Here is a 16,844-nt window from a genome sequence, read left to right as displayed (position 1 = left end):
TCTACGAGTTCTGAAAAAATGAAATACATTTTGCTCCAAATTCAGAAAGATAAAACAATTTATAATATCTACCTAACATGTGAGTCCAGATGCACAGCAATGTGGTTGACTTTAAAATGGCCCAACCAGCCACTCAGTTCAAGGGGCGATTAGGAATGGGCGTTAAATGCTGGCCCAGCCAGGGCCCTTCACATCAAATGAATTTTAAAAATGACATATATTGGGCAGATTCTCTGTTTGAGAGCTAATGGGTGGGATTCTCTAATCCCGCGGCAGAGTGTCCATGCCGACGTAAACGTCATCGTGTTTTACAATGGCATGAACGGGCCGACCCGACAACTAATTCTGACCCACAAAAGGGGCCAGCACGGCACTGCAGTGGTACACGCCACTCCAGCTGCTGATCCCGACACGAATTGGGTGCCGCGGGATACGCGCATGCGTAGTGGCACCGGTGCCAACGCGCGCATGGGCAGTGCCTTCCTTCAACGCGTCGGCCCTGACGCAACATGGCGGAGGACTACTGGGGCCGTTGCGGAAGAAACGAGGCCCCCAGCCAGAGGGGCCGGCCCGCCGATTGGTGGGCCCCGATCCTGGGCTAGGCCACATTGGAGGACCCCAAAGGCTGCCCCATGACCCTTCCACGCCGGGTTCCCGCCGGCTGAGAGCAGGTGTGGACTGCGCCGGCGGGACTCGGCGTTTTTACCACGGCTGAGCGGCCCCCGACCGGCGGCATGCCAACCACACCAGGGCCGATGGTGCCAATTCTCTGCTCTGTGGAGAATCGCGTGCCGGCGTTGGGGCGGCATGGCACGATTCCCGCCGGTAGCGGGGATTCTCCGGCCTGGCCACGGGCTGAGCGAATCCCGCCCCATGTTCTCCCGCTGGGGCTGAATTGCCTCTGGTCTGCGTTCACGCTGGGAACTGCGCCCAGAGGCGATTCACTATCCCTTTCCATGCATCTAGCCATGATTGACAGCTTTTGACCAAGTGAAAGTACTTAACTCCTAGATATTTATAAACATTACGGTCAGGTTCACAGCAGGGTACATGAGATCCATTCAAGCGCGAAGGGAAATTAAAATCCAGGCATCTGGCTGTCTGGAAGCAGTCAATTACTAGCCTAGGAAAATCTTTTTTTTCTTTGAAGTGTATGGAAGCCTTGCTGATCAAAGGATCTGAGGGAGTTTATACCTTGATGTGGTTTTCACTTTCTATGAAGTTACCGCTGAATCCAACTCATTTGAAAAGGCAACTAACCAACTAAAGTGGCCAAAGGACAAACAAACTCAATTTGCAAAGTGTTTTGTTTGTGAAGGCTATGGATGTGTGTTCTAGTCCTTCAGAAAATAATCATCTGGCTATGAGAATGTTAAAGCTGCAGTACTTAATGCTGATGAACCTGTCCCTGAAGCACTTCAGTTGAAATTTTGGACTTGAAAGAAAAGACAGAGTTAATAGTTTGTAGAATTTGTTTGGAGAAAGAAATGTTGTGAGGCCGATGGTTTCTATCCGGAAATATTCCAAACCCTGAATTTGTTGTCCATCAGGGCACTCCTTAAACAGACACAGTGCTGCCGGGGAAGGTGGGAAGAGGACGGCGTCAAGAGAAGTAACGGTGCAGCTGGATGTTCCCTGGAGGCTGACAGCTGCCTCAGAGCTGCCACATTGTTCCAATAATTGCCCCAAATAAATGCTGCAAACCTGTTCTATCCTGTAGGACTCAGAAACTGGTAGCATTACACATAACACCTCAACCCACAAACATTTTATTTTGTTTCTTTTCAGACATTTTATTCCACCCTGGATCAGAAATGGTGAAAAAACATTAACGCCACCTGACCTTCAGGCCTGGGTATCAAAGCACATGGGCCACATAAAATTAAGGCCAATTTTTAAAAAATATATATTTTTACAGGATGTGGGCTTCACTGGTTGGGACAGTATTTGCTGCCCATCCATAATTTCCCTTCAGAAGGCGGTGGTGAGCTTCCTTCTTGAACTGCGGCAGTCTGTCTGGTGTAGGTGCTGTTAAGGAAGGATGTTGAGCCAGCGACAGAGAAGGAACGGCGATATATTTCCAAGCCAGGATGGTGAGTGACATGGAGCGGAACTTCCAGTGTTCCCATGTGTTTGTTGCCCTTGCCCTTCTGGATGGTAGTGGTCATGGGTTTGGAAGGTGCTACCTAAGGAGACTTGGTGAGTTCCTGCATTACATCTTGTAGATGGTACACGCTGTTATTGCTGTGCTTTGGTGGTGAGGGAGTTCATATTTATGGAAGGGGTCAAGAAGGCAGCTTTGTCCTGGATGGTGTCGAGCTTATTGAGTGTTGTTGGAGCTGCACTTTGAGCGTTCCAACACACTCCTGACTTGCGCCTTGTAGGGGGTGGACAGGCTTAGGGGAGTCAGGAGGTGGCTTACTTGCCGCAGTATTCCTGTTCTTGTAGCCACAGTACTTACATGGTGAGTCCAATTCAGTTTCTGGCCAATTGTAACCCCCAGGATGTTGATTGTGGGGGATTTAGTGATGGTAATGCCATTGAATGTCAAGGGGCGATGGTTTGATTACGTCTTCGTGGAGATGGCCATTGCTTGGCATTTGTGTGACATGCATGTTACTTGCCACTTGTCAGCCCAAGCCTGGATATTGTCCAGGTCTTGCTGCATTTGCACATGGACTGCTTCAGTGCTTGAGGAGTTGCGAATGGTGCTGAACAGTGTGCAATCATCCACAAACATCCTCACTTCTGAACTTTTGTTGGAAAGTTGTCATTGAAGCAGTTGAAGGTGGTTGGAACTAGGATACAACCTGAGAAACACCTGCAGTGGTGTCCCAGGACTGAGATGATTGACCTCCAACAGCCACAACCATTTTCCTTTGTACCAGGTATGACTCCAACCAGCGGAGAGTTTTCCCCCGATTCCCATTGACTCCAGTTTAGCTAGGGCTCCTTGACGCCATACTCGATCAAATGCTACCTTGACATTAAGGGCAGTCACTCTCACCTCATCTCTGGCATTCAGCTCTGTTGTCCATGTTTGAACCAAGACTGTAATGAGGTCAGGAACTAGATAAACATGGTGTAACCCAAACTAAGCGTCAATGAGCAAGTTATTGCTAAGTATGTGCCTCTTGATGTGCGTAACTGAAATATTGCACAAGGGCACATGTCCTGACATCTTCTCGCACAATTTCATGCAAGTTCGGGTTGAGATTGCACTCGCTCAAGCTCCAAAAAAATCTGGCCAAGGACTCAATGGGCCCAATGTTACGACCACACAGCACCGAAAAGCAGCGCACCATGCGCAGCGTGGCCAATAGAAGCCGAGAGACCCCACCCCCAAGATCTACCCACTTTGCGATATCTAACACAATCTTGCGAGACGTTACGATGTCAATCCCGCCCATTGTGGGTGCAATCACATTTCAGCAAATCTGCATATTAAAATGAATTAGCTAGTCTCATTTTTATGTGCAGATTCCCGAGGTACACGAGGTGTAGGATCTATCTCCTTTGCCCCGGAGACCTCGAGCGAGCGCCGTTCAGTGCTGGCCTTCAAAAGCGGGGACCAGTCGGAACGGCACTTGTGGGGTATCCCAGGGGATCGGAGTTTCCCAAGTACATGCCCTTTGGGCAGGGTGGCACTGCCAAAGTGCCAAGCTGGCATTTTTTTCCATGGCGGCGATCCAGCTGGGGAGCCCTGCGCAGGAGTTTGGGGGGCGCGGGGACTCCCATAGTGTGTTGGGGCTTGTGGGGTTTGGCGGTCGCTTTTGGGGGCTCCATCGATCCAACGCCATTTAGAAATGGCGTCCCAATCTCTTCCACACTGAGTTCTGGCGAGAGGAGCTCCTCAGTGCACAATAAGGGGATACATGTGGCCTTGGCCGTGTGTTGCCCGCCTCATAATTGCCCTTATTTAAGCTTAAAACATTGGACGGGGTTCTCCATTGCCCAAATCCGATATCGTAATCGCCGATCGGACGGAGAATTCCTTCCGACGCCCAAATTGGGTGCGGCGCTGGTTTAATGCCAGTTTTCGATTCTCCACCCCCTCCAGAATGGTGTCATCGCATCACGCACCGCATGCCATTGGAAAGATGTTGGCGGATCACTTGAAGGCCCTCCCTCGATGCTCCGCACTGATAGGCCGAGTTCCCGACTGCGCGGGTTTGTGTGGACACTGCCGTGTGGGAGGGAGCCGTGCTGCTGGCCGAGGGGCTTCAGCGAGGGCTGGAGGGACTGGTGGAGGGAGGCCAGAGTTGTCCTGTGGGGCAGTATTTAGCAGGTTGGGCCACGCACGGCTGGTGCCACATTGTACGACATGACCGCTGCAGGTTGTTGCCGTGCATATGCACGGCCACGGACCCGGCCATTCTCTGGCTGTTTTTGGCGCGGGAGCCGGGGGCTGCTGGACCCTCATCAGTCCCAATGCCAGCCATGGGTTAGACACTCAGGGCGCGATTCTCCGGAAAGATTTCCCAGCGTGGTAGCGAGCGGGAATTGCTGCGAGTTTCCCGAAGCTCGACCCAGTGAGGACGGCAACGCTATTCGACGTTAATCAGTTCACTTAACGAGGCCTCACGGGATTCTCGCCACAAATGAAGGCTTGCCAGCTGATTCTCAAGCACCACACTCGCCAGCCCCCCCCCCCGCTAACAAGGTCGAGCAGCACTTACTTGCTCAGCCAACCCCAGCCAGCAACAATGGCGTCGAGGAGACTGGTCCCAAGATTCGGAGGTGCTGACCTGGGGAGGCTGATAGACGCAGTGGAAGCCAGGAGGTATGTCCTGTTCTCCCAAGGGTCCCGCAGGGTTAGCCATAGGACAGCCAGTGCTTCCTGGGACAAGGTGGCGGCTATGAGCTCTGGCAGTGTCATCAGGAGGACTGGCCTCCAGTGCAGGAAGAAGGTCAATGACCTAAACTGGGCAGTATGAGTGAGTAGACACCATAGCACCCCCCCCCACCCCCTCAGACCTCTCCCCCTCCCCCCCCACACACAGGAGTGTCATCCCCCGCTCACCACTGTGAACCACGCGTGTGGCTAATGATGCACTCTCTGCGTCTCCTCAGGTAAAGCTCTCCCACCACCGTCAGGGGAGGGCCCAGACTGGCGATGGCGGGCTGGACGTAAGAATCCTCACCACCTACGAGCGTACCCTGGAGGTGACTGGGGTGGCCGAAGCCAGATCGGCCACCAACATGGAGGCTGGGAGATGCCTCAGCGATAAGGAACCACCGGGCTCTACCCAGAGGACCTGTCACACGTGAGTTGTTAATGCCTTACTGACTGATCCATCCCTCCCACTGACCACATACCCATTCTCCCACAGGTCCTCCAGCCGACGGCGTGGGACCCTCTCCAGCCTCCCAGGAGATCAACTCAGAGGAGAGCTCCGAGGGTGTCATGTATTAGTCGCGGCATAGATGCCATCCCCACCCTTAACCAGCTCAGATACACACATCTCAGTGGGACATGTTAGTGGTCAGGCTTCTGGAGCGCAATCTATTGAGCACCACACTGCTGATGTTGTACATCAGGTAGAGGCAGGAACCCCTAGGTGACACGGCAGTCGGAGGGCTGCTGGATTCCAGGACCTAGCTGGGTCCCAGCCTGATGTTGAGCCTGTGGAACAGGGTTTATCCGCAGCTGATGGAGATGTTAGGAAGCGGCCTGGTTCAGAGGGAGATGTCAGCATCACTCCAGCAGATCCATAGCAGCTTGGAGCAGTCCCAGTGGCTACGGGCACAGGCGATGTCACCGGCAATGCGTGGCACCGAGGCCAACATTGCTAGGGTGGCGACCGCAGAGGAGAGCCTGGTGCACAATGTCAGCAGCATTAGTGAAGGTGTCCAACTTGTCGCACAGTCGGTGACGGCCATGGCTGAGGGGCTCAACAGAATGTTCTCCTCGCTGGGCAATGTTACCCAGTACCAGGCTGACCTTGATGAGGTTCTGCGGTACATGTCCCACTCTCAGAAATGAATGGCCGAGGCACTGCGGAGCTCGTCCCAGTCACAGGTGGGCATTGTCGAGGCGCTGCAGAGCATGTCCCAGTCACTGAGGAGCATCGCCGAGGTGCAGACTATGGGGAAGTGCCAGGGCTGGCAGAACCAGATGATGCAGGGGCAGCCGGGGCTCAAACCAGCTGCTCCTCCATCCCAAGGTGATCCCCAGACGTCCATGGGCACTGAGTGGGAGGAGGGGGCGCTGTGCCAACCCAGACCCGTCCCATGAAGTGGCGACGATGGCCATCAGCTCCCCGGGTTCCACCCCTCCGATGAGGTCGCGTCTCGCAGCCAGCAGACGGGAGAGGGTGGTACAGCTGTGCATGTGCTGGCGACAAGTGAGCAACGGCCCTCCGGCATCAGAGGCCCCATAACCCCCGCCGGGGGCATCGAAGGCCACATGCATCCTGGGGACACGCCTAGACCTGGTGGCAGAGCCAGGAGGGCAAAGCACATCAAGGATGATTGAGGGCACCGACCAGGGGGAGGTAGGTAGCGGGTGAGGGAGGGGGCAGCACCATCATGAGGCTGGGGATTTGTCAAACAAGTTTTTCAAATGAAGTATTAATCAGCGCCAGTGTGGGCACTTGCTGGGGAGGCCGCTGAATGACGGGAGGCCATTGGATATGGGGTAGCTCTCGTTAATTGTAAGGAAATGGGACCTAAGTGGTGATAATCCTCGTCATGCTGCAGTGAGGTCCCGATTTTGCCTACAGGAGCCGGCCGGTAGAATCGCAAACTGTTTGGCACCTGGCGCAGTTCTCGCTTTCAGCCTCTCCCACTATTCACTAGCTTCGTTTGGATTGAGCGAGAGGGTAACAAGGCCGGAGAATCGCGCCCTCAATTCTTGAAGTGGAGTTCAAACCCATTACCTTTTCGCTCAGAGATGAGATTGCTGTGGACAATGGCTCTTTCAGAGGCTCTGAGGTTTTTGGGAGTGGAGACGGTCACACACAGTACCTTACGGACAGAGACTAAAAGCAGACTGTTAGATTTGGCCAAAAGATTGCTGTTAACATTACCTGACAAAATGCGAAAAGATGAGTTAATTATGGCGGTGGCTAAGCATTTAAAGTTGCCTGAGAGATACAGTTTGACTCATTGGCAATGGCAAAAAATTCAGTTATAAATTAAACAAATGGAACATAAGAAAGAATTAAAGCAGCTTGAATACGAAAGAGAGAGAGAGGAAAAAGAAAGAGAGAGAGAGGAAAAAGAAAAGGAGTGAGAATAAAGGAGAAAAGAAAGAACAGCCCTAGCAGAACAAAAAGAAAGAGAAAGGGAGATACAGATCAGGGGAAAAGATAAAGAGAGAGAGTTTGAACTTCACAAAATGGTCATGAAACATGACAGTCAGTTAAAATTGGCAGGCATAAAGGGAAACGTACAGTTGGATGATAGTGATGAGGATAGTGAGAAAGAGCGTCAAAGTCGAAGTCATTGCGAAGGTTTGACGAGAAGGAGGTGGAAGCCTTTTTCATTTCATTTGAGAAGGTGGCTAAACAAATGAAATGGCCACAGGACATGTGGGTGTTACTGATTCAAACAAAGCTGGTAGGTAGGGCGAGTGAAGTGTTTGCATCACTACTGGAGGAGGTATCTGGGACGTATGAGGAGGTGAAAAAATCCATCTTAGGTGCATGTGAACTAGTGCCTGAAGCCTACAGACAAAGGTTCAGAAATTTAAGGAAATAATTTGGTCAAACATACATGGAGTTTGAAAGGTTCAAACAGAGTAATTTTGATAGGTGGATAAGGGCTTTGCAAATAGACCAAACGTATGAAGCTCTCAGAGAAATTATACTTTTGGAGGAGTTTAAAAATTCAATTCCTGATGTAGTGAGAACTCACGTGGAAGAGCAGAGGATTAAAACTGCGAGATTAGCAGCAGAAATGGCAGATGATTATGAATTAGTTCATAAATCAAAGCTTGGTTTCTGACATCAGTTTCCGCCTGTGAAGAATAGAAACTGGGGACGTGAGAAATACTCAAGTGGTAAAAGTAAAGGTGATCTGATGGGAGATAATAAAGAGAGTGTACCTCAGATTGAAAAAGAAATCCAGGAGGGTGGAAGAGACATGATAAGTTTCAAATATTTTCACTGTAATAAACTAGGCCATGTAAAGTCACAGAGTTGGTGGTTGAAGAAAATCACTGGGAAGGCTGATGTGGTAAAACAGGATAAGACAGTGGGGTTTGTGAAAATGGTAAAGGAAAGCCCAAGTGAAGCGAAGGAGGTGCAAAAGATTGTACAGCCTGATCAAGAGATGATTAATAAGAAGGTGCCAGATCTCTTTAAAGAATTTACATGTGTGGGTAAAGTTTACTCATGTGTATCAGGAGAAGCAGGTAAAGAAGTCACAATTTTAAGAGATACAGGATCTAGACAATATTTAATGGTAAGAGATGAGGAGTTATGTAGTTAGGGAAGAATGTTGCCAGTAAAGGTGGTAATATGTGGAATTCAGGGTGAGAGGAATAGTGTTCCATTATATAACGTAAGGTTGGAAAGTCCAGTAAAGAGTGGTGAAGTGGTATTAGGAATAATAGAGAAACTATCTTGTCCAGGAATACAGTTTGTCTTGGGTAATGATATAGCTGGATTGCAGGTGTGGTTGATAAGCCAGTGCAAAATCAGACAACTGAAGTGTTGAAGGACGAATATCCTGGGATTTTTCTGGATCATCTAGTAACAAGGTCGCAGTCACAGGTTAAGACAAGAGGAGAAATCAAAGATTGAAGATAAAGGTGAAGTGCAATTATCAGAAACGATTTTTGATCAGATGGGTGGAAAAGAATAGGTGGAGGATGAGGCGGATATTTTTAGTTCAGGAAAATTGGCGGTGTTACAACAGAAGGATGTAGAAATAAAACGGATGTATCAAAAAGCATGCACAGAAGAGGAATCTGAGTGTATACCAGAGTCTTATTACCGTAAAAGTGATGTCTTGATGAGAAAATGGAGACCTTTACATATGCAGGCGGATGAAAAGTGGGCAGAAGTTCATCAAGTAGTATTGCCGGTGGGGTATAGAAAGGAGGTTTTGGGAGTTGCATATTAGGTACCAGTGGGAGGTCATTTGGGAATAAGGAAAACTCAAGCTAAAATCCAAAAACATTTTTTTTGGCCTGGACTACATAAAGATGTAATTAAATTTTGTCAATCATGTCAAACTTGTCAAGTGAAAGGGAAACCTCAAGCAGTGATAAAACCAGCGCCCTCAATGTCCATCCCAGCATTTGTGGAACCTTTTACAAGTGTCCTAATTGATTGCTTGGGACCACTTCCTAAAACAAAAAGTGGGAATCAATATCTTTTGACGATGATGGATGTGTCGACTAGGTTTCCAGAGGCCATTCCAGTATGTAATATTACAGCTAAAAGGATTGTGGAGGAGTTACTTAAATTCTTTACTAGATATGGACTACCCACAGAAATACAATCGGAACAAGGATCAAATTTTACTTCAAAGTTATTCAAAGAAGTTATGGATAGCTTAGGAATAAAACAATTTATATCAACTGCATACCACCCAGAATCGCAGGGAGAGTTAGAAAGGTGGCATCAGACATTAAAGACAATGTTAAGGGCGTATAGTCAAGATTATCCAGAGGATTGGGATAAAGGAATTCCATTCGTATTGTTTGCAATTAATGAGTCAACCAAATTTAGTCCTTTTGAACTAATTTTTGGTCATGAGGTAAGAGGACTACTTAAATTGATTAAGGAAAAATTGGTGAGTGAGAAATCCAAAATTATATTGTTGGATTACATGTCATATTTTAGGGAATGATTAAATAGAGCAGGTGAATTGGTTAGACAACATTTAAAGGTTGCACAAAATGTGATGAAACGGTTAGCGGACAAAAGTCCAAAGTTTGTAGTTTTAGTGTTGTTCCCAGTGGTGGGTGAGCCTTTAAAAGTTAGGTTTTGTGGGCCTTATCAGATTGAAAGGAAATTAAGTGAGGTGAATTATGTGGTTACAACACCGGATAGAAGGAAAACTCACCGAGTGTGTCATGTGAATATGCTAAAATGGTACTTTGAAAGGGAAGGAGATAAAAAGGAGAAAAGCAAATTATTGCGGATGCTGGAATCTGAAACAAAAGGGAAAATGCTGGAAAATGTCAGCAAGTCTGGCAGCATCTGTAGGGAGAGAAAAGAGCTAACGTTTCGAGTCCGATGACTCTTTGTCAAAGCTCGTTGGAGAGAAGAGCAGTACTTCTTCAGGGTAGGCATTCCTGGAACAGAGGTGGCAGTGAGTTAAACTCTGGATAAAAGAAAATTACTGCGGATGCTGGAATCTGAAACGAAAGGGAAAATGCTGGAAAATCTCAGCAAGTCTGGCAGCATCTGTAGGGAGAGAAAGGAGCTAATGTTTCGAGTCCGATGACTCTTTACACGCTTTGACAAAGAGTCATCGGACTTGAAACGTTAGCTCTTTTCTCTCCTTACAGATGCTGCCAGATTTGCTGAGATTTTCCAGCATTTTCCCTTTCGAGAGAAAAAGGAGGAGGTTTTAATGATTCTAACTAAAAGTGACACATCAAATCCAGATGACTCTGAATTTGACATACCTCAAATTCAAGGTGGTTCTTAAAAATTGGGATAAGTTGTTGAGTTACCTTCCAGAGGAAAAACAAACTGACCTGAAAGAGTTATTGATATCACATGGGCAAGTTTGTGGAGATAATTTAAAAAAAAATTTAGAATGCCCAATTCCTTTTTACAATTAAGGGGCAATTTAGTGTGGCGAATCCACCTACCCTGCACAATTTATTTGGGTTGTGGGGGCGAAACCCACGCAAACACGGAGAGAATGTGCAAACTTCACACGGACAGGGACCCAGAGCCGGGATCGAACCTGGGACCTCAGCGCCGTGAGGCTGCAGTGCTACCCAATGAGCCACCATGCTGCCCTTGTGGAGATAAATTGGGAAGTACTAAAACGACTAGACACGATGTAGATGTGGGAAATGCTGTTCCGATCAAAAAACATCCATATAGACTTAACCCTTTAAAATTGGCACAGGTTAACAAAGTGTATGCTTAAAAATGGCATAATTGAAGTTGGTTGCAGCCAATGCAGCTCACCCATTGTGATGGTGCCTAAACCAGACGGTACCCAACGGTTGTGTGTGGACTACAAGTTACAAGAATGGAATCTTATCCTATCACACATTTGGAGGATAGCATTGAGAAAGTGGGACTATCAGCTTTTATTTCTAAACTGGATTTACTTAAAGATTCCTGGCAGGTACCTTTAAACGAAAGGCAAAGGAGATTTGAGCTTTTATGACTCCAGATGGTATATACCAATTCAAAGTTATGCCATTTGGCATGAAAAACGTCCCATCCATGTTTCAATGGTTAACTAACAAAGTCGTTTCAGGATTACCCAATTGTGCGATATACATCGACAATTTAGTAATTCTCAGCCAGACATGGACAGAACATTTGAAACATCTGATGGAGTTATTCAATAAACTTCAGGAGGCGGGTTTGGTGATAAACCTAGCCAAAAGTGAATTTGGAAAAGCCCAAGTCACTTTCCTTGGCCATACAATCGGACAGGGTCGAATGGTCCTACGGGATGTGAAAACAAGTTATTGAGGAGTTTAAATACCCTGAAGACGAAGGGAAATAATGCGATTTCTTGGCATGAGTGGATTTGATCGAACATTTCTGCAAAAGTTTTGTGGCGTGATTGCTCCACTGATGGACTTGCTGAAGAAACTTCAAAAATTTATGTGGACAGCGGAGTTTCAACAGGCATTTGACTGCCTGAAAGCTGTGATAACCAATTCTCATGTATTGGAGAATTGCAAGGGACTCTGTGATCAGATTGAACTAAAGTATCTGACTTTAATGAGACATGCTGAAGCGTAGAGAAATGGATGGATTGTGCAGAGACCTTCTTGTTCAATGAGGCTGTCAATCAAGAGGGATTCCAGTTGGAGGAAGACGATCAAGAGAAAAATGGACTATATTATTATACCTATTTGCATGCCTTGTTTTGAAATGAAAAAGTATATTTACTGTGTGCATTCCATAAAGGATAGTGAAAAAGTGAAAAATGAAACCATCTGGAAGTTGATGGTTTATTTTGTTTTTCTTGGGGGAAGGTGTCATGTGAGAGTACCTTTAAGAAATGGGTCAGAGGGGTCAGTGTGGGTGGAGCTGGACTGTCTGTCAGCTTTTTACTTTTGTTTCAGGCTGTTTGCTGCAGGGTGTGTTTCAGTTTTGTTTTCAGTGTTGGAGCTGAAGCCAGCCAAAGCAGATGTACTGTTGATCTCTCTGCCATGAAAAGACTATCTCTTGATCATTTGGTGAATTCGGAATTATAAATGTTCTCAGTAGTGAATGTAAACCTAATGTGCTTCTGTCAAAAGATGTTTCTTTTGTCTTCTGGATGTTGTCGGGAAGTTATTAAGGATTACTTAGTGTTGTACTCTTTGGTGGTTGTATTTGAAATGGTGGTTGCTCAGATGTTCACTGTATGTTTTAAAAAGGTTCACTTGAGTTCATAGAATAAGCATTGTTTTTCTTTAAAAAAATACTTTTTGATTTCTGCTATGCCACACCTGTAGAGTGGGCCGTGTGCTCCCCATAACCACAATCTAGTAAACGTTGTTGGTCAGGTGAATTCCATGATACACTTTGGGGTTCCCTAAACCCTGGCCCATAACATTAGCCTCACTTGGAATTATTTTCCTCATTGGGGAGTTGAACTCGCTGGCCAGACTGCCTCCTCAGAGATCTGGGGCCATTTTGAAAGGGTGCCCCCATCTCTAAGTGAGCTTGAGGGTCTCCCACTCCCCACACCCACAGCAGTGACCCCCTCCACCCCCCACACACATGGGCATTACCCTACAACCCCCAAGTGAAGACACCTCGTAATGGTCCCTGATGGCCCCCCCTCTTCAGGCCCTCCCATGCCCCCGTACAAGCCCCCCTCTTCTGGGACCCCCACCCTTCACTCCCCTCAACCTCCCAGAAGTCACTACTTACCTGCCCTGCACCCCCCCCCATCCTTCACTCCCCCCCCCCCCACAACCTCCCAGAGTTCGCTGCTTACCTACCCTGCACCTGCCCCACCCTTCATCCCCCCCCCCCCCTCCCCACTCATCCCTCCTTTTATGGGCATGAACCCCCTCAGGCCCTGACCCTTTGTGGTGCCACCCTGGCACCTGGGCACCCTGGCATTGCTCCTGCTGGCTTTGCGGTGTCACCCAGGGACCTTGGCAGTGCCTGGGTGCCCACATTCCAGGGTACTTGGGTGACATGCCAGTTGATCAGTGGGACTGCATGCCAGATCAAAGCAGCACTTTTGGAAAGGGGTGGGGAGGAGGTGGTTGGTGGTGGAAAACAAGAGAGAGCACAAGATTTTTGTAAAATAAAATTCTCTTAAAAATTAAAAGCAGGAATCAATGAACTGAAAAAATCTGAAAGATCATTTTAATATGAAACTGCAGGCGCTCGTTAGTCACATGAACCTTTGGGAGTTTATTTTTAGATGATGTAGAGCCGATTGAGCAACCATGCTTAATTACTGCTACAATACTGAAAGATACTTTAAATTGGTACCTGGTTAAAGACAACTACGGAATGGTTCACACAAATTGGGGCATTTAGGGAGCAATGTACAGATTGTTTTCACTTTCTGACTCAAGCTGTAATGATGATATGGATTTTAATCTTTAGTCAATTAATTACAAAAATAAGAGATGGGCAGAGAGAGCATACTCTGTCCTTAAATGGGAAGATGCATCAATGCCTTGAGCATTTTCCTTCAGACAAGCATGGAAAATGAGGAAAACAGCAAGGCCAGCATTATAAGAAGAGAGTGCAGAAACGTTAACAAAAGATTACTTGCCTTTCAGCTCCAGGTGTCAACATCTCAGTGTTTCTAATTAAAATGGCACTGCACATGTGCAGAATCGAAAGGCAGTGCAGTGACACACTGTGAGCATGTGCAGTGTTGCTCGCTTAAAGGGACAGGTAAATCTGAAGGTGGATCACCTTGACCGGGTAACAGCTTTGCTTTGCCTGCGCACTGGAAGTCACAATCGTGTGAGGCACAAAATTAAATTAAACTTGGTGATATTCACATCTGAACATGTACCCCATTCATGTAACAGTCCACTGATTCAAGAGAGAGAGTAGCCGACTAATGTTAAAATAATCTTGGTTTGCTCCTTCATTGGAGATTGTGTGGCTCATTGTGGCTCTCCGCCAGAAACCCTGGGTTCAAGACCCACCCCAGGTCTTGAAGGGCAAGGAGGGTGCGTCCATAACGTGGCCAAACAGGTTGAGCGCCAACCTGCAAAATCTTTCCCAAAACGCCAATGGCTGGCGGTGAGAGTGGGGGAGACTCCTGGTCAGCCAAGCATGCTATGGAGTGGTTCCCCACAAGCTATGAGCCTCTGGTGATGGGCTAGCGACCTGTTCCTGGAAAAACCTCACTATGGGGACAGAGGTAAGTCCTCCTCATGGACTACTAGGTGCGGGAAGAGATACAACAAAAGCAACTCCTTCATTAATATAACAGGGAGAACTGCCTTTCAGAACGTGTTAGAAAGTTCGGCAACCGTTATCCATTTTTCTGCCCTGTTATACTGAAGATTCAATATTAAGGAATAAACGGTCTTTTGCCTTGCAGTTAATAATGGGACAAGTGTACAATGACTCGATCAAGCATACATATATACACGTGATAAAGGTTTGGTTTAATCTCATATGATTGAGGTTGGTTTGCGGATTTGTTGCTGGAAGTAATGCAATTATTACATTTGTTAATTCCCAGGAGGCTTTAGTGTTTGAAATAAACACATTAGCAGTCTTACAACACCAGGTTAAAGTCCAACAGGTTTATTTGGAATCACTAGCTTTCGGAGTCACTCACCTGTTGAAGGAGCTACGCTCCAAAAGCCCGTGACTCCAAACAAACCTGTTGGGACTTTTACCTGGTGTTGTAAGGCTTCTTACTGTGCCCACCCCAGTCCAAAGCCAGTATCTCCACATCATGGAATAAACACAGGCAGTGCTGGAAATACTCAGCTGCTGTGCCAGCATCTGCACACAGAGAGAAACAGAGTTAATGTTTCAGGACAACTGATGACCTTTCATCACTTTCAGCACCTTTGCAGGATTTTCGGTTTTTGTTTCAGAGTTCCAATACCTCCAGTGTTTTGCTCTTCTCAGCATTTAGCGTTTAGTGGGCGGATTTTAACTTTCAAACATGTATGGGTTTGGGTCGGGTACAAGTGGGTTTAAGTCTCAGAAATCTGTTTCCCAACCATCCCAACCCCCACCCTCGCCCGTTTCCAGTTTGAACTGAGGCCAGGAAATGGGTGAGTGACCAAACTGATTGGAATGTTAAAGCTGATAATGTGGCAGCAAGAATCATTGTCCTGCACCTTTGACCTTTCACAGCTGCCAGTAAGGATTTCCAATAACACGTAACATGTCAGCATTCTGACGCCAGGACCTGTTTGATTTGAGATGAAGTGCACCCACCTCCTGGATCAAAGCTGCTCACTTGATGAAGCCTTCACAATCCACACTCACCTCCATGCCCAGTCTCTCAGCCAATCCTCATTATACATCCTTGACCGAGAGCACGGATATCCATTAGTCCGTTGAAACAGCTGAGCCCTCAGGGGAAACATTGCTTGATTGATAGATCTGTCTCTCTGCTCTCTTCTCTCAATTGGATAATGTTTAGTTACACAAGATAAGGAGGTTTCAATTGCTTGCAGTTTCTGCTTGTGATACTTGCAAGAATGTGGGTGATTGAGACTTTTATTGGTCTGTCGTAAAAATTCATTTCTTAAGAAAGTGATCAATGAATTACTTGAAAAAAAACTTTTTCTTACATACCCTCTTGTCGTTACAGGATTCATTAGTTCTATACAATGCAGAGTGGGTTGTTTGCATGGGAGCAAGAGGGACCATAGTGTGTGGGTGGGGAATACCTTGGCATGGGAGCAGTCATGAGGGCCAAAAGAGGATGAAGGGTGGCATACCTGGGCATGGGGAGCGTGAGGGGCTATTGGGGTGTGTGAAGGGAACGCCTTTGCATGAGGCAAAAGAGGTCCTATCGAACTTAACTTTCAAAAGGTTCACCCTTGCAGACCGCGGTTTCTGAAACCTTTGAGGTGATGTGAAGCACGACTCTGTGAAAAGCTGACCTGATTCCATGCAAATTGCAGAGGACTAGGACACACTTAACCTGCAATAGAGCTGTTCAGGTCAGCAGTGCAGGGTGAAGGCTCATGGCCAGGACCAGCCCACAGCCTTAAAAGGTTCCAGTGAAAGTCAGAAACGGGTAGGTTGGGAATCTCGGAATCAGGTCCCGGCCACCATTTTCACCTCCTCAGTGAACACTCCCATCTTCATGAAAATCCAGCCATAAATAACAAAGGTGTGATGGAACAAAAGGCAAAGGTGTTGTGTTTGGTGTTCAATGTCTAGCAAGGAATCTACCAAACGACTTGTGACTTGTCCAAACAAGAATCTTTATTAAATCACACGTAGTAAGATAGCAATCTGTTACAGAGCAAGTTATCATGGAGTTTCTTTGTACTCCCCTGGAACTATCTCTCGGCACGTCTGTCCTCTTGTACGTCTTATAACCATCTCCCGATCACCGGATATGCCCTCCCTTATATTTGAGTGCCTTGTCACATGACCCCTGTCTCAAGACCGCATGGTGGTTCTGTACCACCACCTGCAGGTTGGAGATCACACCACCAGCCACCGACAATATTGCTTACAGGCATATCGCCACAAGTGGTAATGGTTGTGTTAGCCAATGGAACAAAGTATTGA

General features: G+C 47.2%; 1 protein-coding gene across 1 annotated transcript in view; it reads right to left on the bottom strand.

Moving 5' to 3' along the window:
- Nucleotides 1-13,931, bottom strand: part of LOC119968588 (beta-1,3-galactosyltransferase 5-like) — a 91,723-nt gene extending 77,792 nt beyond the window's left edge. Inside the window, exon 1 of the mRNA XM_038801216.1 lies at nucleotides 13,888-13,931. The gene's annotated coding sequence lies outside the window, so the exon portion shown is untranslated. The remainder of the gene's footprint in view (nucleotides 1-13,887) is intronic.
- Nucleotides 13,932-16,844: the final 2,913 nt, after the last annotated feature.

This window comes from Scyliorhinus canicula, chromosome 7, assembly GCF_902713615.1.
Source record: "Scyliorhinus canicula chromosome 7, sScyCan1.1, whole genome shotgun sequence".
NCBI classification, from domain to species: Eukaryota; Metazoa; Chordata; class Chondrichthyes; order Carcharhiniformes; family Scyliorhinidae; genus Scyliorhinus; species Scyliorhinus canicula.
Note: the sequence above shows the minus strand (reverse complement) of the source record. Positions and strands in the feature narration are given on the sequence as shown.